Raw genomic sequence first — 17,969 nt, 5'->3', positions numbered from 1 at the left:
TTAAACACGAGACTCGCTGGAGAACTAGTTAGAGAGGAAGAATACACCGTGTGCGGCTCACGTGCAGACACACTACTCCCAACTCTCGACACTGGTGACCATCATTAAGGATAAAGTCGTATTGTCACATTTTCCCAGATGTAAGGATGGCGGGGAGGTGCTCGATCGACAATCTCTTTATTGCAAAAAAAAACAGGGTACTGTCGGCCGCAACTACGCCAAAACAACATCAGCAAACTCAAGTGTCATCTCTGCATGCAGCCATCCTCCTCCTCCTATGTCACATTCACAGACAGTCGGAAATCACAAAACTCTGTCACATGGCAAATAACTGGCAGGTGGCGGCAAAGTCTTTGAGCATGTTAAAGGATCTGCTCCTATGAAAGTGACAGTGATAACAGCAGCATAGTGGTTTTATTATTGCACTGGGAAGATTGCTAGTGCTTTGGTTTGTGTTGTTTTTTTTGTTTTTATTACTGTTTCTCTTATATTTAGTGTTTTATTTCTGTATTTGATGTCCTTCTGTGTATCGTGTGAGTGACTTAGGAGTTCATAGCTGTAATTTAGGGATAAGGTTCGACTCACATTACAGTCTTAGAACTCCTACATAACCCGAGGACCACCTGTATCTTTGTGATATTGAATGCGATACTTGAATTGATCATTTTAGGCCTGCTTATTGTATTCATCTTTTTTATGAAGCTGCACAGACATCTGGCTTTGAAAAAGAAAAAAACTGCTTTAGTGGCGTTTTGGCCTTGTGCATATTTGTTTTTCTGGTTTCTGGATACAATCTATTCACTGTTAGATTTATTTTTGTTGCTCTTGCATCCCCCCCCCCTTTCAAGTAACAATGCTTAGATTACTTCCTAGATAATAGGGGCTAATTCTTTCCCTTTTTTTTTGTCAAAGTGCTCCACCCCGTACTGCATTTGTTAAATCTTATCAGGTTAGTCTATTTTTTATTTCATTGGGTTGGGAGTTTTTTGGGGGGGAAAAAATGATCCACTTTTGCACGTAAGCCTCTTTGATTTCATGCTCCCAGGAAACTGTTGAGGAAAGCATCACATCTGGTCTCAGTGAAGTTGAAATGATGTGATGGTGTGGTTCATTCGGGGACTTAGCTGCCTCCCCAGGTTGACACGATGGTCGGCCTGCAGACTGGTTGCTGGACAAAGGCAATAGTCTTCTGGTCAGGTTGGTGAATCACTCAAGCCCCCGGGGTCGGGGTCTGCTGGGTTTCGTAGGTGAGCAGCTTGGAACACATTAACCGGAGGACCGGAGGGAGCCAAAGTACTTGGTGTCAAAGACATCAAGGAACTGGACGAACACTGAAGATGACATCATCTTGACTCGAAGGAAATTAAAACGGAAAAAGACTTGTTAGAGCTGGATATACCTTGTATAGCTGGAAGTCACCAACACTCATGGTGGTCAACATGCCGGCTTTATTTGTAAAGCCCTTTAATTACAACTGGACATCAAAATAATCCAAGTGCAGGAAAAACATAAAACAAACAAAATAAACTGTATAGTAGTCAAAAATTACAAATAAAAGCACATGGCATTAAAAATAGGTGAGATATATACAATAAGAAATAAAATAAAATAGATTTAGTCGCATTCTGGGTTAAAGGCCAAAGAATAACAGTAGGTTAAAGACGGGCCTTAAAAATCAATATTGAAGGGGTGGACGGGGAAATCACTCCACATTTTCGGAGCAGCAGTGGAAAATACGCTTTGCCCTCTGGGCTTACGCTTTGATTTCGGAACCTCTAGGAGCAGCTGATGAGCTGACCTGAGGGAGCGGGAAAGGGCGTACGCGTGAAGCAGCTCGGAGAGGTAAGGCAGGGCAAAACCGTTTAAAGGCCGAAAAACAAATCAAAGGATTTCAAAATAGACTCTGAAATGTGTTCTCTCTTTTTGGGACCAGTTAAAGGTCGTGCGGCTGCATTTTGAACCAGCTGGAAAGACTGGCTAACTCCAAAATAAAGTGTATTACAGTAATCCAACCTAAATATAATAAAGCCAAAACATGTGTGATTCAGTCAAAGGTTTAGGCCAGTATTTATATATTTGGCTATTTATTATTTTTATAGATAGTTTTTGTAATACAGTAATCCCTCGCTATATAGCGGTTCAAATATGGCTTTCTCATTATATCAAATTTTTAAAAACCATCATATCATTTCTCATACAGTAGATCCTTAATCTGTTTTGTAGGTCAGTACACCTTTTTTTTAATGCTTTAATTAAAACGATGAATCATTTTAAAGTGCAATAATTATGACTTCCCTTTGTTTTGGCTCACTGCAGGCGTTTCCGTTGCTGTTGTTTGAAGGATGAAAAAATATTTCCTCAAAGTCAAATATTTCTGAAGTATTTCTCCATGAGCAGCTGGATAGACGGGATTGGCTTTTTATACGAAGGCAATAACCACCGCACAAAAGGTTGTTTACTTCGCTGCTTCAAACATCGAAACGCATCAATAATCACCGCACAAAATCACCGCACAAACCCTTGGGAATTTTCATACAGACTCCCCGAGCAGCAAGGTGTTTTCTGTGAATGTTTATACAGTATATGTATTCATGCACTGAGCACACAGACACAAGCCATGTCCAGACTGTTAGTTTCTCCTATTGGAATTGTGCCTGCCAGGCTGACGTGAATGATTAATTTGCTCTGTCAAGTAAAATGCAAATACTTTGCTGTTGATTAGTGGTTCAGTTAACTAATGGGTTACTGAAGTCAAAGCCACAATGAAGGGTTGTTTTGTGGGGGTGGTCGGAGTGTCATTGTGACAGTGTGTTTTTGTTTGTTCTTTGTGCCCGTCGTTTTTGGCATGAAAAGATGCGTCCCTCATTTTTACTCTGATGTTTTACAACATTCATTCTAATACCCTGCATGTGAGACAAAGGAAGAAAAACATCCCAATCCAGCCTCCATGTTGACAGCATGAATAGCCTGCTGTTTTTCTATATTGTCATACTGAACACGTAATTCTTCACTCAGCAAAAATATAAACGCAACACTTTTGGTTTTCATGGGCTAAACTCAAACATGTAAAACTTTTTCTGTGTGCTCAGACGCCTATTTCTCTCAAATGTTCACCAATCTGTCCAAATCTATGTCAGTCAGCACTTCCACCTCACAGCATGGAGATTGTTGATTGGTGGCCTATGGAATGTTGCTCCATTCCGCTTCAATTGCTGTGCAAAATTGCTGGAGCTTATGCGGTCATTTTTGGCATCCCAAACATGCTCAATAGATGACATGTATGACAGCGAGTATGCTGTCCATGCTAGGACTGGGATGTTTTCAGCGTCCAGGAATTGTGTACAGATACTTGGAACTTGGGGCTGTGCATTATTATGCTGCAACATGAGGTAATGGTCGTGGAATGGCACAACAATGTGCCTCACAATCTCAATACAGTATAAAACGTGCCTGTGTTTGTTGTCCGGTCCAATCAATAACATTTTCGCAAGAAAAAATGGCAGACTTTGCACATTTCTTGTTCAAATACAGTGCAGAAACCTATAATGATGGCTATAATGGCTGTTGTGAGCGTCTCCTCTCGGCTTAGAGCACGACCCCAGCCTACTGTCTGTTGCATCATGGCACATGCCAGTTTCTGTTTATTAGCATGTGCGATAATATACATTGGCAAAAGCATTTATTATACAACATGACTTTCTACAGTCCTTGTAATGTTTTTAAAGGAAAACTGCACTTTTTTGGGGGGGAATTTTCCCCACAGACGTGTGTTCATGTTTCACATCACGATCGTGGATGATGGGCAAAATCCCCCCCAAAAAAGTGCAGTTTCCCTTGTATGTAAGTGTGACGTCATTATTCTTGCTAATCGCTAATAAAATACAAAGAAATGTTTGTAAATGACGCCACAGTACTCTCCTCATCCTGAAGGGGGCGGGGTTTGCGTGACAGTTTGTCACTGTCGTTCTTCCGTAGAGATGAAGCCACATGTTTGTTTTTCTCTACAGCAGCAATTCAAATGTATTAAATATATTTTTATGCTCTGCTAAGTGAACGAATGAATTTGACTGTGAAGATGGAGGACTAGGTCGTACGGTGGTCTAGTGGTTAGCATGTTGCAGTCACAGTCAGGAGATCGGGAAGACCTGGGTTGGAATCTCCGTTGGGCATCTTCTTTGCATGTTCTCCTCGTGCGTGTGTGGGTTTTCTCCGGGTACTCCGGTTTCCTCCCACATTTCAAAAACATGCAGGTGAGGTTAATTGGCGACTCTAAATTGTCCATAGGTATGAATGTGAGTGTGAATGGTTGTTTGTCTATATGTGCCCTGCGATTGGCTGGCGACCAGTCCAGGGTGTACCCCGCCTCTCGCCCAAAGTCAGCTGGGATAGGCTGCAGCATGGATTGCAATTGAATGGCGTGACAGTAGTCGGATCACGTGGAACCACGTGTGTGGACACCAGAAAAGCGACAAAAGTGGCTCTCCTTCAGTGTGACAGGAAAATGTGTATGGATAGCGTTTGTCCAAATAAAATGGCACCTTTTAAAAGTAAAATTTCGACTTCTTTTTCACTTTTGTACTTTAGTGAGTTCAGGTCTTTCATCCCTGAGGGCTGACAGATGTATCATTAAAATGTTTTTTACACCCCTATAAGGCACTTGTTTTTGTATTCATGCAATGTCGTATTTTAAAAAGTGCTGGTCTCACTGCAGACGGGATCAAATAGAATTGTAAAATATAGTTTCCTTATTACCGGCTTTGAATCAGGGAAAACATATTGTTTTTGTTTTATCTGTTCTCCTACCTCAGGATATATTGGTATCTTGAAAACGATTCCGAAATTTTCACTTTACTGCCATCCATTTGCATAAATATGTAATCACAAACACCCCATAACTGTGCATATGATATTTGTATCTTATGCCTTTTGTCTGTTGTTTTCCTCATTACTTCATTTTAATGCACAAATGGGCCCATTAAAACTTAATAAGATCGCCCTCAGATTGTCAAAGAAGAAAACGATTTCTTTCATATTTCCCTGCAACCTATTACTAGAGCTCATAGGCAGAAGCCCACAACAGAGGAATGTTTTTCCTAGACGACGTTTTCAAGGACCCTACCTGTCCTCACAGTCCTCCTCCCAATCTTTAAGGAAACACATACGATGCTTCCTGACCTTGACTCCTCAGATGGCGGCTTTCAAATATCTGACATTGCTGGTTTGAAGCTCTGTTTGGATTTTCTCCAAACATAACATACTGATGCATTTCACACCCACCAACACCCTGAGAGACGATGGTTCACCCCAAGGACAAAATCATGAGAAGCAAACTCAGCAATGTTGTTTATGCAGTGCAGTGTAGTGAGGACTGCAATGACCTCTACATTGGCAGGACCAAACGCGCCTTATACAAACGCATGGCACAACATAGGAGAGCAGTTTCTTCTAGCCCGAAGTCAGCAGCTCATTTACATCTGAAAATGAAGGAACATTCCTCTGAGGACATCGATTTTCTAATTCTGGATAGGGAGGGCCGCTGGATGGTGTGAAGATCGCCATAACACCAAATTAGAAAGACCATATTTAAACAGTGGATCACCTATCGTCTATTTACAACAACGTCCTGAGAAAAGTGGCCACTCACGAGCAGGTGAATTACTTGTTGATATGCAGGATGGCCCGGCAGCAACAACAACAACAACCCAATTGTGACCACCCCCTGGGGAGACACCCACCAGAGACATAAATAGAACTGAAGAAGCCTGTTAGACTAAAGGTGAAACACCTTCAACAAACAGGAAGAGTCCAGTTGGTTCAACTTTTGCAGGTTACCACGACCTGGATGACTGATTATCTACACAGGCATCTTCCAGGATTGTTTATATTGTGCAAACACGGTGGCATCTTTCCAAATTGACATCAAACTGATTCATTGGGACAAACAGTGAAAAACGTTTTTTCCCTCCCCTTATTACTGCTGTGGTGTAGCCATTTTTATCATTAGTTAATGCATGCATTGCTTATGACAGGGAAAGCAAATCCCAAAGCTTATCTGACTGTCACCCACTTCAAGATCTGCTGACTCAACATTTTATGTTGTTCATCCTTCACGTGGAGAAGGATTGGAAGAAGCTCTGAGCAGACAATTAAAGACTATCTCAGTTATTGTTTAGCTCCGACTGCCAGCACGGAACAACTGAGGTGGGAACTCTATCATTGCTTTTATAGCTGATGTAATAACGTGCATTTCTACTGTTATTCTTGGACTTAACAGTGGCCACTAAAAAGTCAATTAAAACAAGTAGTCAAAAGAGTAAAATAGTATTTCCTTGCATTTCCTTTTGCTTTGTAAAATGATTATGAGCCTTTGTCAGACAGAAAGTGAAAAAAATATATGAAACCGTGAATAAAATGAATATTTACGGATATCAACCTCTTTTATCAATAATGTATCAAGTAAAATCATAAAGCAACATGTTGTTAATGCTCTGCAAAAACGTAATGATGTAAGATTGTTAACTAAATGTGCTGTGAATGGATTGCAAAGAAATGGCACGACAGTGGTCAAATCATGTGGAACCACTGTCCCTTTCCCTGTGGTGTCTTTCCTCTAGAAAGAAATATTGAAAGGGCTTTGATCATAATAGCACGCTTTGAGATACAACCTGTCTTACATTCAAACACACAAATGAGACCATTACTTTGAAAACATCTGATGGAACGGTGCCCACCACATAACACCAGATAAATTCTGTATCAAAGTCATCAAACTGTTTTGATGACTTTGTTGGTCGAGTGGTTGACTTGTGTGACTTCAGTTGCTGGAAGCGTGGGTTCAGTCGCCACTCAGTGACATTGTGAATGGTTGTCTGTCTCCACCGACCGGCGACCAGTCCAGGATGTAGCCCGCCTTTCATGGAAGTCAGCTGGGCCCCCAACAACAGCCCCCAGCACCCTATCACCCTGAACAGGATAAGTGGTAGAAAATGGATAGATGGATGGTTATTAGGAGACCATCTATTCTGGAATACTGGACACCCTACTCTTAGGACAGTGTGGAGTCTTCCAACTTGGCTTCTTGCATTTCAGTCGTCACCCACCTTTTTCAGCCCAAGATCTCTGGTCTTGGCCGTGAACCTAAGAAAAGGTGCAACATATCAAAGTAAACAAGTTACAAACCGCAAAAAGTAAGAAGCAGTCCTAGACAAGTGGGTACCGTACTCGTCTCTGTTGGCCTCACTGGTCAAGATGTCATGTGTCATATGTCATATGACATGTCAAATGCTGCTCTGCATAGCGTGGCTTTTGTCGAGTTTTACATCCCACCTGTAAAATCTGAAGACGTTACAAACTTTCGATTTTTGTTTTGCTGATGTGTTCAAAATCTTTTGCGGTAACTAGCTAGCACTAGCGCGATGCTGCTATTTACATCCATTCTCGTCTTCTGTCTTGGTAAGCGACGAAGCATGCGGGACAATCAACATTTAACATCAATTTTACATTAATTGAAGAGGAGGCAAGGGGACGCAATCTTCGTACTTTGCAATGAGTTCTTTCTTGAACGAAGTAGTTATTTTAGCAGTTGCAGACAATAAAAAATGCACGGACAGTGAGTCACCAACATGTAAGATGCTTTCTTTTGTTTGGGCACTTGATTCCGGAATGTCACCGTACAGGGCAAATGGAGAAGTTTGTTACACGCAATATTGTACAGTAACCGTGACAGTGTATGAAAACCGGGGCAAAATTATGGCGAAAAACCGTATCATACGAAAAGGGAGACACTGAGGTTTGGCTATATAAAGTACATAATGCTTTGAGTTGTGGACAAAGAGTTCAGTCTTGTTTTTCCCACAGACTAGAAGCCATTTTAGGTGTTTTCCATTTTCTCTTCCCATGTTTGATAGGTACTGAGAAGACCCTTGTGTCAAGGCACTTTGCCCGATTAGTTGCTTCTTCCTACTTCTTTTCAAACATGACAAATTGCGCATAAATATGTGTTGCTCCTTAATGTTACTTGTTAAGCATGTCCGAAACACATAAACCATGACCACGACCGTTATTGGCTGGCCTTCTGAAATGTTCGCCCAAATCGGTTTAGCCACAGTTTAGCTTGACAAGAGTTCCGTCTGTCCCAAACTTCTGAGTCTCAACAGTGACTTTCCATACGATAGATCAGAATTCTACTTTCTCTTGAGGCAAAAAGATAACATGCAAACAAAACTGAAGGGGGGTCTGCGTTCCATTATAGTTTGTATTATGGAGTTCCTGATGACACGCAACCGTTCATTCAAGGTAAAAAAAAAATAAGAATAATTGAAATGAATTCTACAGACTTGCTTGGTAAACAGTGAAGTTCCTGAGTAGTACAATTTTAGGAATGTTTAATGTGCTTGAAAGTTCCAACAGTAAAATAGAGCGGTGGATAAACAGATGTGGATAACCAATACACAGTAGACACCAGTTTACCCAATCAACTCATGTATAAGAACTGAGTAAAACTCGTTTGTTTTCTCATTAGTCTTACTGAGGCATTTTGGACAATTTTGTGCTTCTGACACATCTTCGGATGAACTAATGACATTGGTGGCCCCCCTATGAGTTGTGCTCCAAAAGCTTTGGAAGGCATACAGTACATGTAACACATAGATCCTCAAAAGTTTTAGAATCATCAAGCAAATAGTCAATGACTTGTGGAAAATTGCCGTAGTCGCCAAGTCCCTGCAAAGACGTTAAGCTCAATGACGGCCATGTTTTTCAAACAATCTTGCTCAAATTTTACACATGCGCTTGTCGGTCCCCTAAAGGTGTGTGCCAATTTTTGTGGGGATTCGGGAAATTTCAAGTCGGTCAAACTTTTGGGTCAAACTTTTCAGGTTAATATAATAACAGCGCCACCATCTGGTGAATGTGTTAGGAAAAATAATATCACAGGTGGTAAAGTAAGGGTGTGTGTCTTGTGAAATGTATATATTATATCGCACTTTGGGCATTATGATCAGTTTTAGTTTTCCGGATGGGGGCTGTGGACTGCAATCATGTGCCTATGAATAAGCCATGCAAAGCTGGATCATCCTACTATGATATGGTACGCGCTCCGATACGCGCCACCCGCATTGTTTGTGAATAGGTTGCGTTGCGTTCACGGCTAGTTCAGGCATGTGGCACGAAGATTATGTATGCCGGAAATGTTCAACATTTCAACATTTGCTTTGCGCACTGGCATGCAGCCTCCCAGTGCATTCAATAAGCTTTATCCTTAGACAGCCTTCATTGACTGTAGATACATGAGTTCCTCATTTTAGTACAGTCCCTTGCAACAATGATATCAAGGTCATTGGTATAGAATGGAATCCTCTCGCTGCATGGTTCTTTCTTGTGGGTTATAGACTCCGTTATCTTTATTGTGACAGTAACATGACTTTTAATATGTATCCAGATCGTTGATATCTTTGACAACAAGCGCTCTTGTTTCTCCTGATCCTCCATTCATTTTCACTTGCGTAGTGATGGCTTTCCTTTTCTTTGCTGCACTGCCGCTTCGGAGACATGATGAAGTATGCGTGCTCCGATCGATTGGCCACCGATCAGTATCGAACGATTTTCGTTAAAAAAAATCGGCATATGCCGATAAATGCCTTTCAGCGGCGATCACAAAAGCTGATCACCTGTGGCTGGTACTATTGCAGCCCGCAGCCATCCATGCGTGCAGTGTAGTGTCGTGCCGTAACTAACGCTCCTCCTTCTTTCCTTCACAGTGCGCAGGCATGCCAAAACAAAAACAAAACATCATGTCTGCTGTGTGGAACTTAACTACCAACACATGCTACGAAAACTATGTTGCGGGGGTAGCACGCGTTAAAAAACTTTAATTTATTTGAGCATCTGAACAACAAACACTTGACGGAGTATGGTGAGTTTTCGAGGCTGACCGTGTGATCGTCCGTCAAACGGCAACTAACGAACGCAGCCACGTGGACACACGCTCATGCAGTCTGAAGGCTAACCTAATAAGCCGAAAAATAACTGAATTCATCCGACAAGATGACCAGCCTTTCTCAGCGGTGGAAGACACCAGGTTCACCGAGTTCTCTCTCACTTCCCTGGAAGTCCTGCTAGAACTCCACCAATGTGCTCCCACATCCAAAGGCCCCCTAAAGAAGGAGTCTCGTCCTCTGTAAGTTTCACCAGTGATATATGTTCTCTTCAAAAAGTAAGTCTAATATGTTTTTGTCTAAATTAAGGTGATTTTATAGTTTCTTTTTTCATATCGTATGGCCAATAGCACGTATCGTAAATAAATAGAAAAACCTATAATTAATCCATGTGATTGGTATCGGTATCGGACGATTTCAGTCCAGGATGATCGGAATGGGCAGCATAAAACCCGTCCCTACTAATAAGCGACGTTATCCACCCTCACACTGCATTCTTCCACGGTGCACTTCCACACTTGTGGCACGTATTCTTCCACCACACATGCTCTAATTCGTTATTGATCGCATTTGTAACCACAGAACGTGAGAAACCGAAGACCATCTGTACATTTGTTAAACTCTTATAACGGTAAAGTGCAGACAAACTGCGCATGTTACACTCTTCACACTTTCAGTTAACACACACACGTGTCTCCTATGCAGTCCACATTTTGAATATGAAAAGCTGCAGTGTAAGATTAATGGGGTATTTTGTCCCACCGGTGTTTAGAACTTCAGCGGGGTGTAAGAAGGGTGACTTTTTTTATGCTTTCAGTTCCAGCTTTAATTGGTGCAAATTTCACTATTATTTTATTTTACAAATTGGAGGCCATGATCTTGACTTAAGTAAATCCATCTTAGACGCATTTTAGTTACCACTTAGCTTTAGGCAGCAGCGCTCTGTCAAACAAACTGGGTTTTTGTGTCTGGCTCAAGGATACTTAAACAAAGATCTATTGCCAGATCGATTTTTGAGTGAATCAACTTGCGAACTCGCTGAGAAACTGCTGCGCTCCACGCCGCCAATTGTTTTGGCTGTAAGGTAGATTTAATTTAAAGATTGTTCTCTCACCGCTTATTTCCAACACAATTAACATTATTGACCCGTATAGTGAATCTTGCGCTGATTTGTTTTTCGCAGCCGTCTGCGAGAACAAGGTGTACATGATGCAGTGCTGACAGGAACAGAATATTACAGTGAAAGTTGGATGTCAGCTGTCAGCCTGTACTCACCTCAGCAGTCGATGGGTAGACTTGCCAAGCCTGTTTACGTCGTACATGTGAAATAATAGGACAGGGCCTAGCTTGCATACAAGCTTATGAGATCTCAGGGTGATGGGGTCGGGTGGGGTTTGGTACACGTGCAGGAGATCCCCTGTTTGCAAGTTCCGTTCCTACGACGCGTCGTGAGTCGATTTATACACGGAACCAACTGAGGACATATAGAATGCGGTCATGAAAAGATGAAATGTAAATGCTGATTGTGAAGGAGCAGATAATTTCCCATGCTATGGGTGGAGTGGCTTAGACCAGGCATGCGGCCAGTGTTGGTCGGCGTTTCACTTACTTTGCCCTTCTTCCCCGCCCCGTTTGAAACACTTTCTCACGTTTACTGTAGAACAAATAAACTAGTGTGCTCGGTAGCTTGCTTTATGCTATGTGCTGCGGTGATCCCGTCCTGCGCATTAGTGTTGCGCAATGAATAACAGGGGTATGAAGGTGACTATAGCCTGTAGCTCTGCAGACATGACATAATGATTTCATATCACAGGGCTCTAATAATGGTAAAAACTGTATTTAGAAAGTCATAAATACATTTTGAATGCGCTAACTACGAAAATATTTAGTTTATTAATATCGAATTCTATCCTATGCTTGTCAATTAACCGCGATAAGCGAGCGACGGCGGTATATCTCGAGAGACAGGAAGAACCCTCACTTCTCCAGCCTGGGTGTTGGAAGTGCAAAGGCAAACACCATTACTGCTACCTTAGGCTAAAGGCTCGTTGCACTTAGATTTCTTTGGACTGCAATGTGCTTGCTGTGCATTTTTCTTGATTTAGGCCTGGCTTATCTTAAGCTCATTGAGATGTCAGCAAAAACGCCTTTTAGTACTACGAGGCTCTAAATTCATCACCAAATGTAAACTTAGCGGCAGAAGAGAGCAGGATGGGCTGAGGGTGCATTGGAGGCTATACTCTACTCAACTAATTACTTTGTAAATTCAAGCTTCCCATGGGAGGTGGGAAAAACCACTCAGGCTTCTGTAGACATTTATTAAATCTGTCTAGCCAAAGGGTGTAATTTCTCTCATTATAATTTCTACCTAATGCATATATTTTATGGATCATGGCTGAAAGCCACGTTCACTTTTTGTTTGTTTCTCCAGTTGAAAGAAACACATTGCGGGAATAATTGTTGTATTGCGACAGCGGCACAACTTTTCACTACCAAAGGAGAGGATTCGCACGCGGGGGATGGATCATTATGCATATCCATCCGCTAAACTCCATCTAATAAAAGATGTCATCTGCTGACAGGTTTATTACATAGCTGCCACCCTCAATGCTGGATGTGTTTGATGACAAATGTCCAGTAGTTTTTGGCTTGTGACTGCAGACATAATCACAATGTGAAGGAAAAGTCATAGCTGATGAGTCTCCTGTCTGTTGTTGCCGCTCGTCAATGTATCCTATCTGCAGAGCAATACTAGGTCAACAAGGTTCAATAAAAGCAAAAAAATCGGATGATTTTTGTAGCGTTAGGCGTAGATAAATCCATCCATGCCTCTTAAAGTAACTGGCCTCTCATGGGATAACAACATCAATGTCTTTTTGGTCCACTACTATGGTAAACATAAACAAATCTTATCAAAAGAATCGGCTATTCCACAGAGATGCATTTTCCTCTCCGTTCCTGATTGCTCATCTTCAGATTCTGTTCATACATTCGCATCCCCTGAGGTTAGACTATAATAACATTCTCAGCAATAACATCCAATATTGTGTCAGCGAAGGCTGTATACATTCGCTGTCATGTCAGTCTCCATCATATCGGGAAGGCCCTCATACCTTCAACAAACCATCAGCGGATAAAAGGAGCATTAAAAAGGAACTTTCAATTAAAGTAGCGTTTGGTCCCTGGAAGGAAGTCAGTCTCGCTGGAAAGACCATTTAGGAACCGAGTGTACCCTGTTAGGATTTATGGTACAAGCTGAACAAAAATCTTGTTTGGTCAGAATGGAAGGCTTATGTTCAATCTATTTTTTTTTTATAGAGAAATGTTTACCTTCCGGTAAGACGGCATGACAGTCAGCTTGCTCTCTGTGTGTGGAGTTCGCATGTTCTTGCATGCGCTCGCATGGGTTTACTTTGAGTACTCTTCTCCAACAGTCCTGCCCAGTACACAAAAAATGCTCGTTAGGTTAATTGGAGACTATAAATTGTCTACACCGTAGGTGTCAATGTGAGTATGAATGGCTGTCTGTCCTGGACCTGCACACCACCTCCAGTCACCATGTAGCAGGACGAACCTCATTATCCAGCCTATTAAAATAGTGTTGCCTGCTGTGATTGGGTTTCATACTAACCATTTAACTATTTCCTTGGCTGAAACTCCCAAGTTGGCGTTGTCAGCTCTCTTTTCTATTAAGTTATTCTAGTGTGTATTCCGTACTGCTGCTAGAATTGGATTAATCATCCCCCATATACAGGTCATAACGACTTTCTGACAGCAGTAAGTAGCCAAGAGCACCACTCTTCCATTCAAATGTCTTTACCCTCTATGTCTTTTACCTTAGGCAATTCCTGAAAACACAACTAGACTCTCCAGGAAGTTGCTTTTCCAGTGGCTGTTGCTGTGTGCTAAAATGTACTGCTAACACTGCACTTGCACATTTCCTGTTCAAACCCAGGGGAGACATGTTAGACGAGGCAATGACTAGCCTAGCCTAGCTAGCCTCACCTCACCCACAGACTGCATTCAATCGCCTGTTGCTGCTACACGTCGTGCCACCAATATACAGGAAGTTTTATATAACTTTGCTCAAACATTTGTTATACAACCTGACTTTCCGCAGTCTGGTTAATATCCTGTCTAAAGGAATGTTTGCGACATAATTTAGTCTTCCTGCTCGGACATAAAAGCATGGTGAAAAGGCACATGGTGAGGCGGCGAGTACTGCGCCCCACTGAGGGAAGCAGGCCGAATCAATTCTCTTCATGCAGTCGCAGTAGGACAAATACAGGACAATAATTTCCATTGGGATGGACAGACTTTGAACGTTTAGTGATGTTATAAATGCATGATCGAGAAAAACAATATCCAAACTCAATTTTTACCTTAAATAAAATATGTTGTTTTTCTTGATGTCATTTTGTTGATTAAAGCCACTCATTTAAAAGCGTTTTTAACATAATATATTTCCCTTGAGGTCCAAATTGGAATCGACATGACGATACAGCATACTTGTATTTGCACTGAATGAGTGCAAATTAAGGAATTGCAAATTTGGAACAAATGGAGGCAGAAGCACAAATGCACTCTCACCAGTTTCCTTTTGTATGTAAATTTGTAAATCTGACCGAATTAGCGCCTCACCAGCCATGCCTCACCAGCCATGAGCCGTGCTGTGACTATCAAACAAAATGTACTTATAAACCCCCATAAGCACCTCAATGTGTTGTTTGTTTGTGGGGGTTTTTTTGCTGACGGTGGTGATTCATGGTGTCATTAGTGGCATTGATCAACAAGGTTACCGATATGCATTTTCATTCATGAGGTGAGAGTGGGTGTGGAAAGGGTGGGGACATGAGGCGGACCAAGCAGCACACATGTCCATGTCGATTTTTTCTGTATATTTCTTTGTGTACGCGCATTTTTAGCAGGAATCACTAGGGCACTTTTGAATACGACACCCACGGTCATTTATTTACACCTGTGACAATCTGTGTCACTGTCCTTCCACCTGCTGACCAGGAACTGATTTATGATGACAAGGCTTCAATGGGAATTCCCACCATTTGGGAAAAGCAATCATCCTCAGCATGTCAAACTTATATCACCTGGCCTTGTTCGTTTTGGTAACAGAAATGAATAACCGATGACGTTTTTGCATCCAGGATGCTCAGCGAATGCATGGCTGAGGTAGACAAAGAGACTAAAACCAGAGGGAGGAAAAGTGGGCTATTTGAGGAATAGCATGACATAACATGTTCATAGCCTACATTTCCCTTGTGGCTGCCAAACCTTTAGCTTCCCTAAATCCACTCGTTATAGCATTGGTATGTAACCAAAAAGGGATATACGCCACATCTCTTTGTATATATGATATTGTGTTATTATATGGCTGTTTAACATGCAGTAGAGTTATGAATAAGCATGATTAGTTTGAAAACAGACTGAGATTAACCATCAATACATTAAATGCCTTATTTTACAGTATGTATTGCATCAATTGAGATTTTTCTGCATAGAACACCGATCACGGTTTTTGATTGGATGCCATTGGTTGCCATTGCAATGCACTCCACTCAACATTCGTACACTCCTGAACAAAATCTTTATGACTACTATTCATTTCAATTAGTTTGAATTTTACGTTGGTAGAATGTTTACCGATTGAAAGTTACTGCTTTATGTCAAACAGGCTGTTCATCAGCTGATCAAAAGTTCAAGACCATGGCCTGAAAGAGTGAAATCTGTGCTAAAATGTGTCGCTCATGTCATTTTCTGTCTGACATCCCCACTCTCATGCTGATGGAAAAGGCAGAAAGACTTTTGTCTGTGAATGTGGCACAACTGTTGAACGGCATAAACAAGGCCTCTTCCAGCATAGTGCTGCCAAGGTTGGATGCAATAAGACAGTGGTTTTACATTTCTTAAAATAGGGTCACAGGAAAATAAGAAGTCAAGTGGTAGACCCCAAAAAATGTCACTACGCTAAGCCTACTGCGTCCTACTGCGTCCAATCTCAGCAGCATTGGCGGTTGGAAGAGGCCTTGCTTGTGCAGTTCAACAATCCCAACACATTCAAAGACAGTATTTTGTCATGACCGTGTGAATGTCTGACGGATACACCGACCCAGAGCATCCCATAATGGTCACTATCTTCAAAATGCCATCAATTCTGTAAAATGCACCTGTGTTTGTTGTCCATAACATAAGGGCCTGCCCATACCATAATTCCACTGCCACAGTGGGCCACTGCATCCACAACACAGGTGCATTTGACTGTATTGATGGTGTTTCGAGGGTAGTGACCGTGTTTGGGATGCTGTGCCTGAGACTGAGGCCCATTGTTGTGTCGTTCATCTACAAGCAGCACCTCATGTTGGAGCATGAGATGTACGGCCTCATCTGTACACAATTCCTGGAAGCTGAAAACCTTCCAGGACTTGCATGGCCGGCATACTCACCCGACATGTCGCCCATTGAGCATGCTCGGGATGCTGTGGCTCGGTGTATACGGTATTTGAGGCAAATGGTGGTCACAGAAAATATTGACTGGTTTTCGGACCCCTCCGGACCACACCCAATACAGTTATACTGAACATTTTGGAGGGGCCTTTTATTGTGGCCAACCTAAGGCACACCTGTGCTGTAAGTATATAATCATGCTATAAGTATTGCGCATATATTTTTGTTGAGTGTATACTGTATATAGTGCTTGTATTACATGAGGATGAGGATAAGCGATGACGATAAAGAATGAAGAGAAACAGCGGGAAGGCTATGAAGCGATAGCTCTGCTTTGAGCAAAGATCCGTGTGTGAAGAAAATGACTAAATACTTTGAGGTTAAGTAGCCTTTGTAGACAGGGCCGGTGATGTAAAATCACTTCCACTACAAGGGGCCCACAGGGAACTCTGGGGGGACAGGAACAGGGCATCGAGCAGTGAGTAGCAAACAAACAGTTCACTGAGTGACATGCTGCGAATGAAACACAGACAGACCTGGATTGGAGGTCAAAACTGCGAGAACACTAAACTCTCTGGGGAGTCTGGCCAAGTAGGATTGTGTTTGTGTTCTTACGAGAATAAGAACAAGGGTAGTGGAGAAAACAGGAAGAAGCTCAGGAGGCTTTGTTTCGGTCTCTGTCCAGTAGTTTTAAAACTGAATTAAAAACATTACATAAAACATGAGTAAGAAAATATTATTTTTAAAATAATTTATTTATTATCTTTGATTTTGCCTTGAGAAATATTCCTCCAAAAACGGGTCTTGAAAAAGAGAGGCTGTCTTATATTTAGGTCAAAACGGTATGTGAAATAATAATAATAATAATAATAATAATAATAATAATAATAATAATAATAATAATAATAATAAGGGAAATAATTATCCGATGCTCATCTGTTGGCTTACCCTGTTAGATGTTATTATTGCACCTTTACATCCAGTCTATTAACTCAAAGCACAACAGGTGTTCTCTTTCTCTCTCGCTCTCTCTCTCACACACACACACACACACAAGCTTAAGTTTCACTTTCACTTTCTAGAGGGTTGTGGCAACTGCTATAAAGCCTTTGTATTTTCATTCTGGGCCCTTCGTCGCACTTCCTCGCTGATGCTAAGAGTCCATCGCTGTAACCAAATTATTGCTTTTAGTTTTAATACACTTTGAAAACTTTTTCAGTTGTGAATCATTGACTACTTCTCCGATAGCAACATGGTCCATAGAACCAGGAAGAAAGGCTAACAAGAGACAATACAACACCTTGCAAATACATCAACTATCCAAATTGTTATGATAGCTTTATTTTAACGGAGTGACAGAATATTCACACACAAAAAAAACTATTGGTGATAAGTACATTTATCTTCGATTGAGTGAAATACTCGTGAAATACCCTACCAACCTCTGTAAGAGACCGTTGCTGGCATGATGATTTGAAAATGGAACAAATACAAGATGTGCGGCACACAAATGAGTCCTGTCCCTTTAGGAAGGTACTCAGCCAATTAAAGAAGAAATCCTGTTTGGTAGTACAG

The sequence above is a fragment of the Dunckerocampus dactyliophorus genome, chromosome 17, assembly GCF_027744805.1.
Source record: "Dunckerocampus dactyliophorus isolate RoL2022-P2 chromosome 17, RoL_Ddac_1.1, whole genome shotgun sequence".
Classification (NCBI taxonomy): Eukaryota; Metazoa; Chordata; class Actinopteri; order Syngnathiformes; family Syngnathidae; genus Dunckerocampus; species Dunckerocampus dactyliophorus.
This window is presented reverse-complemented; position numbering follows the sequence as displayed.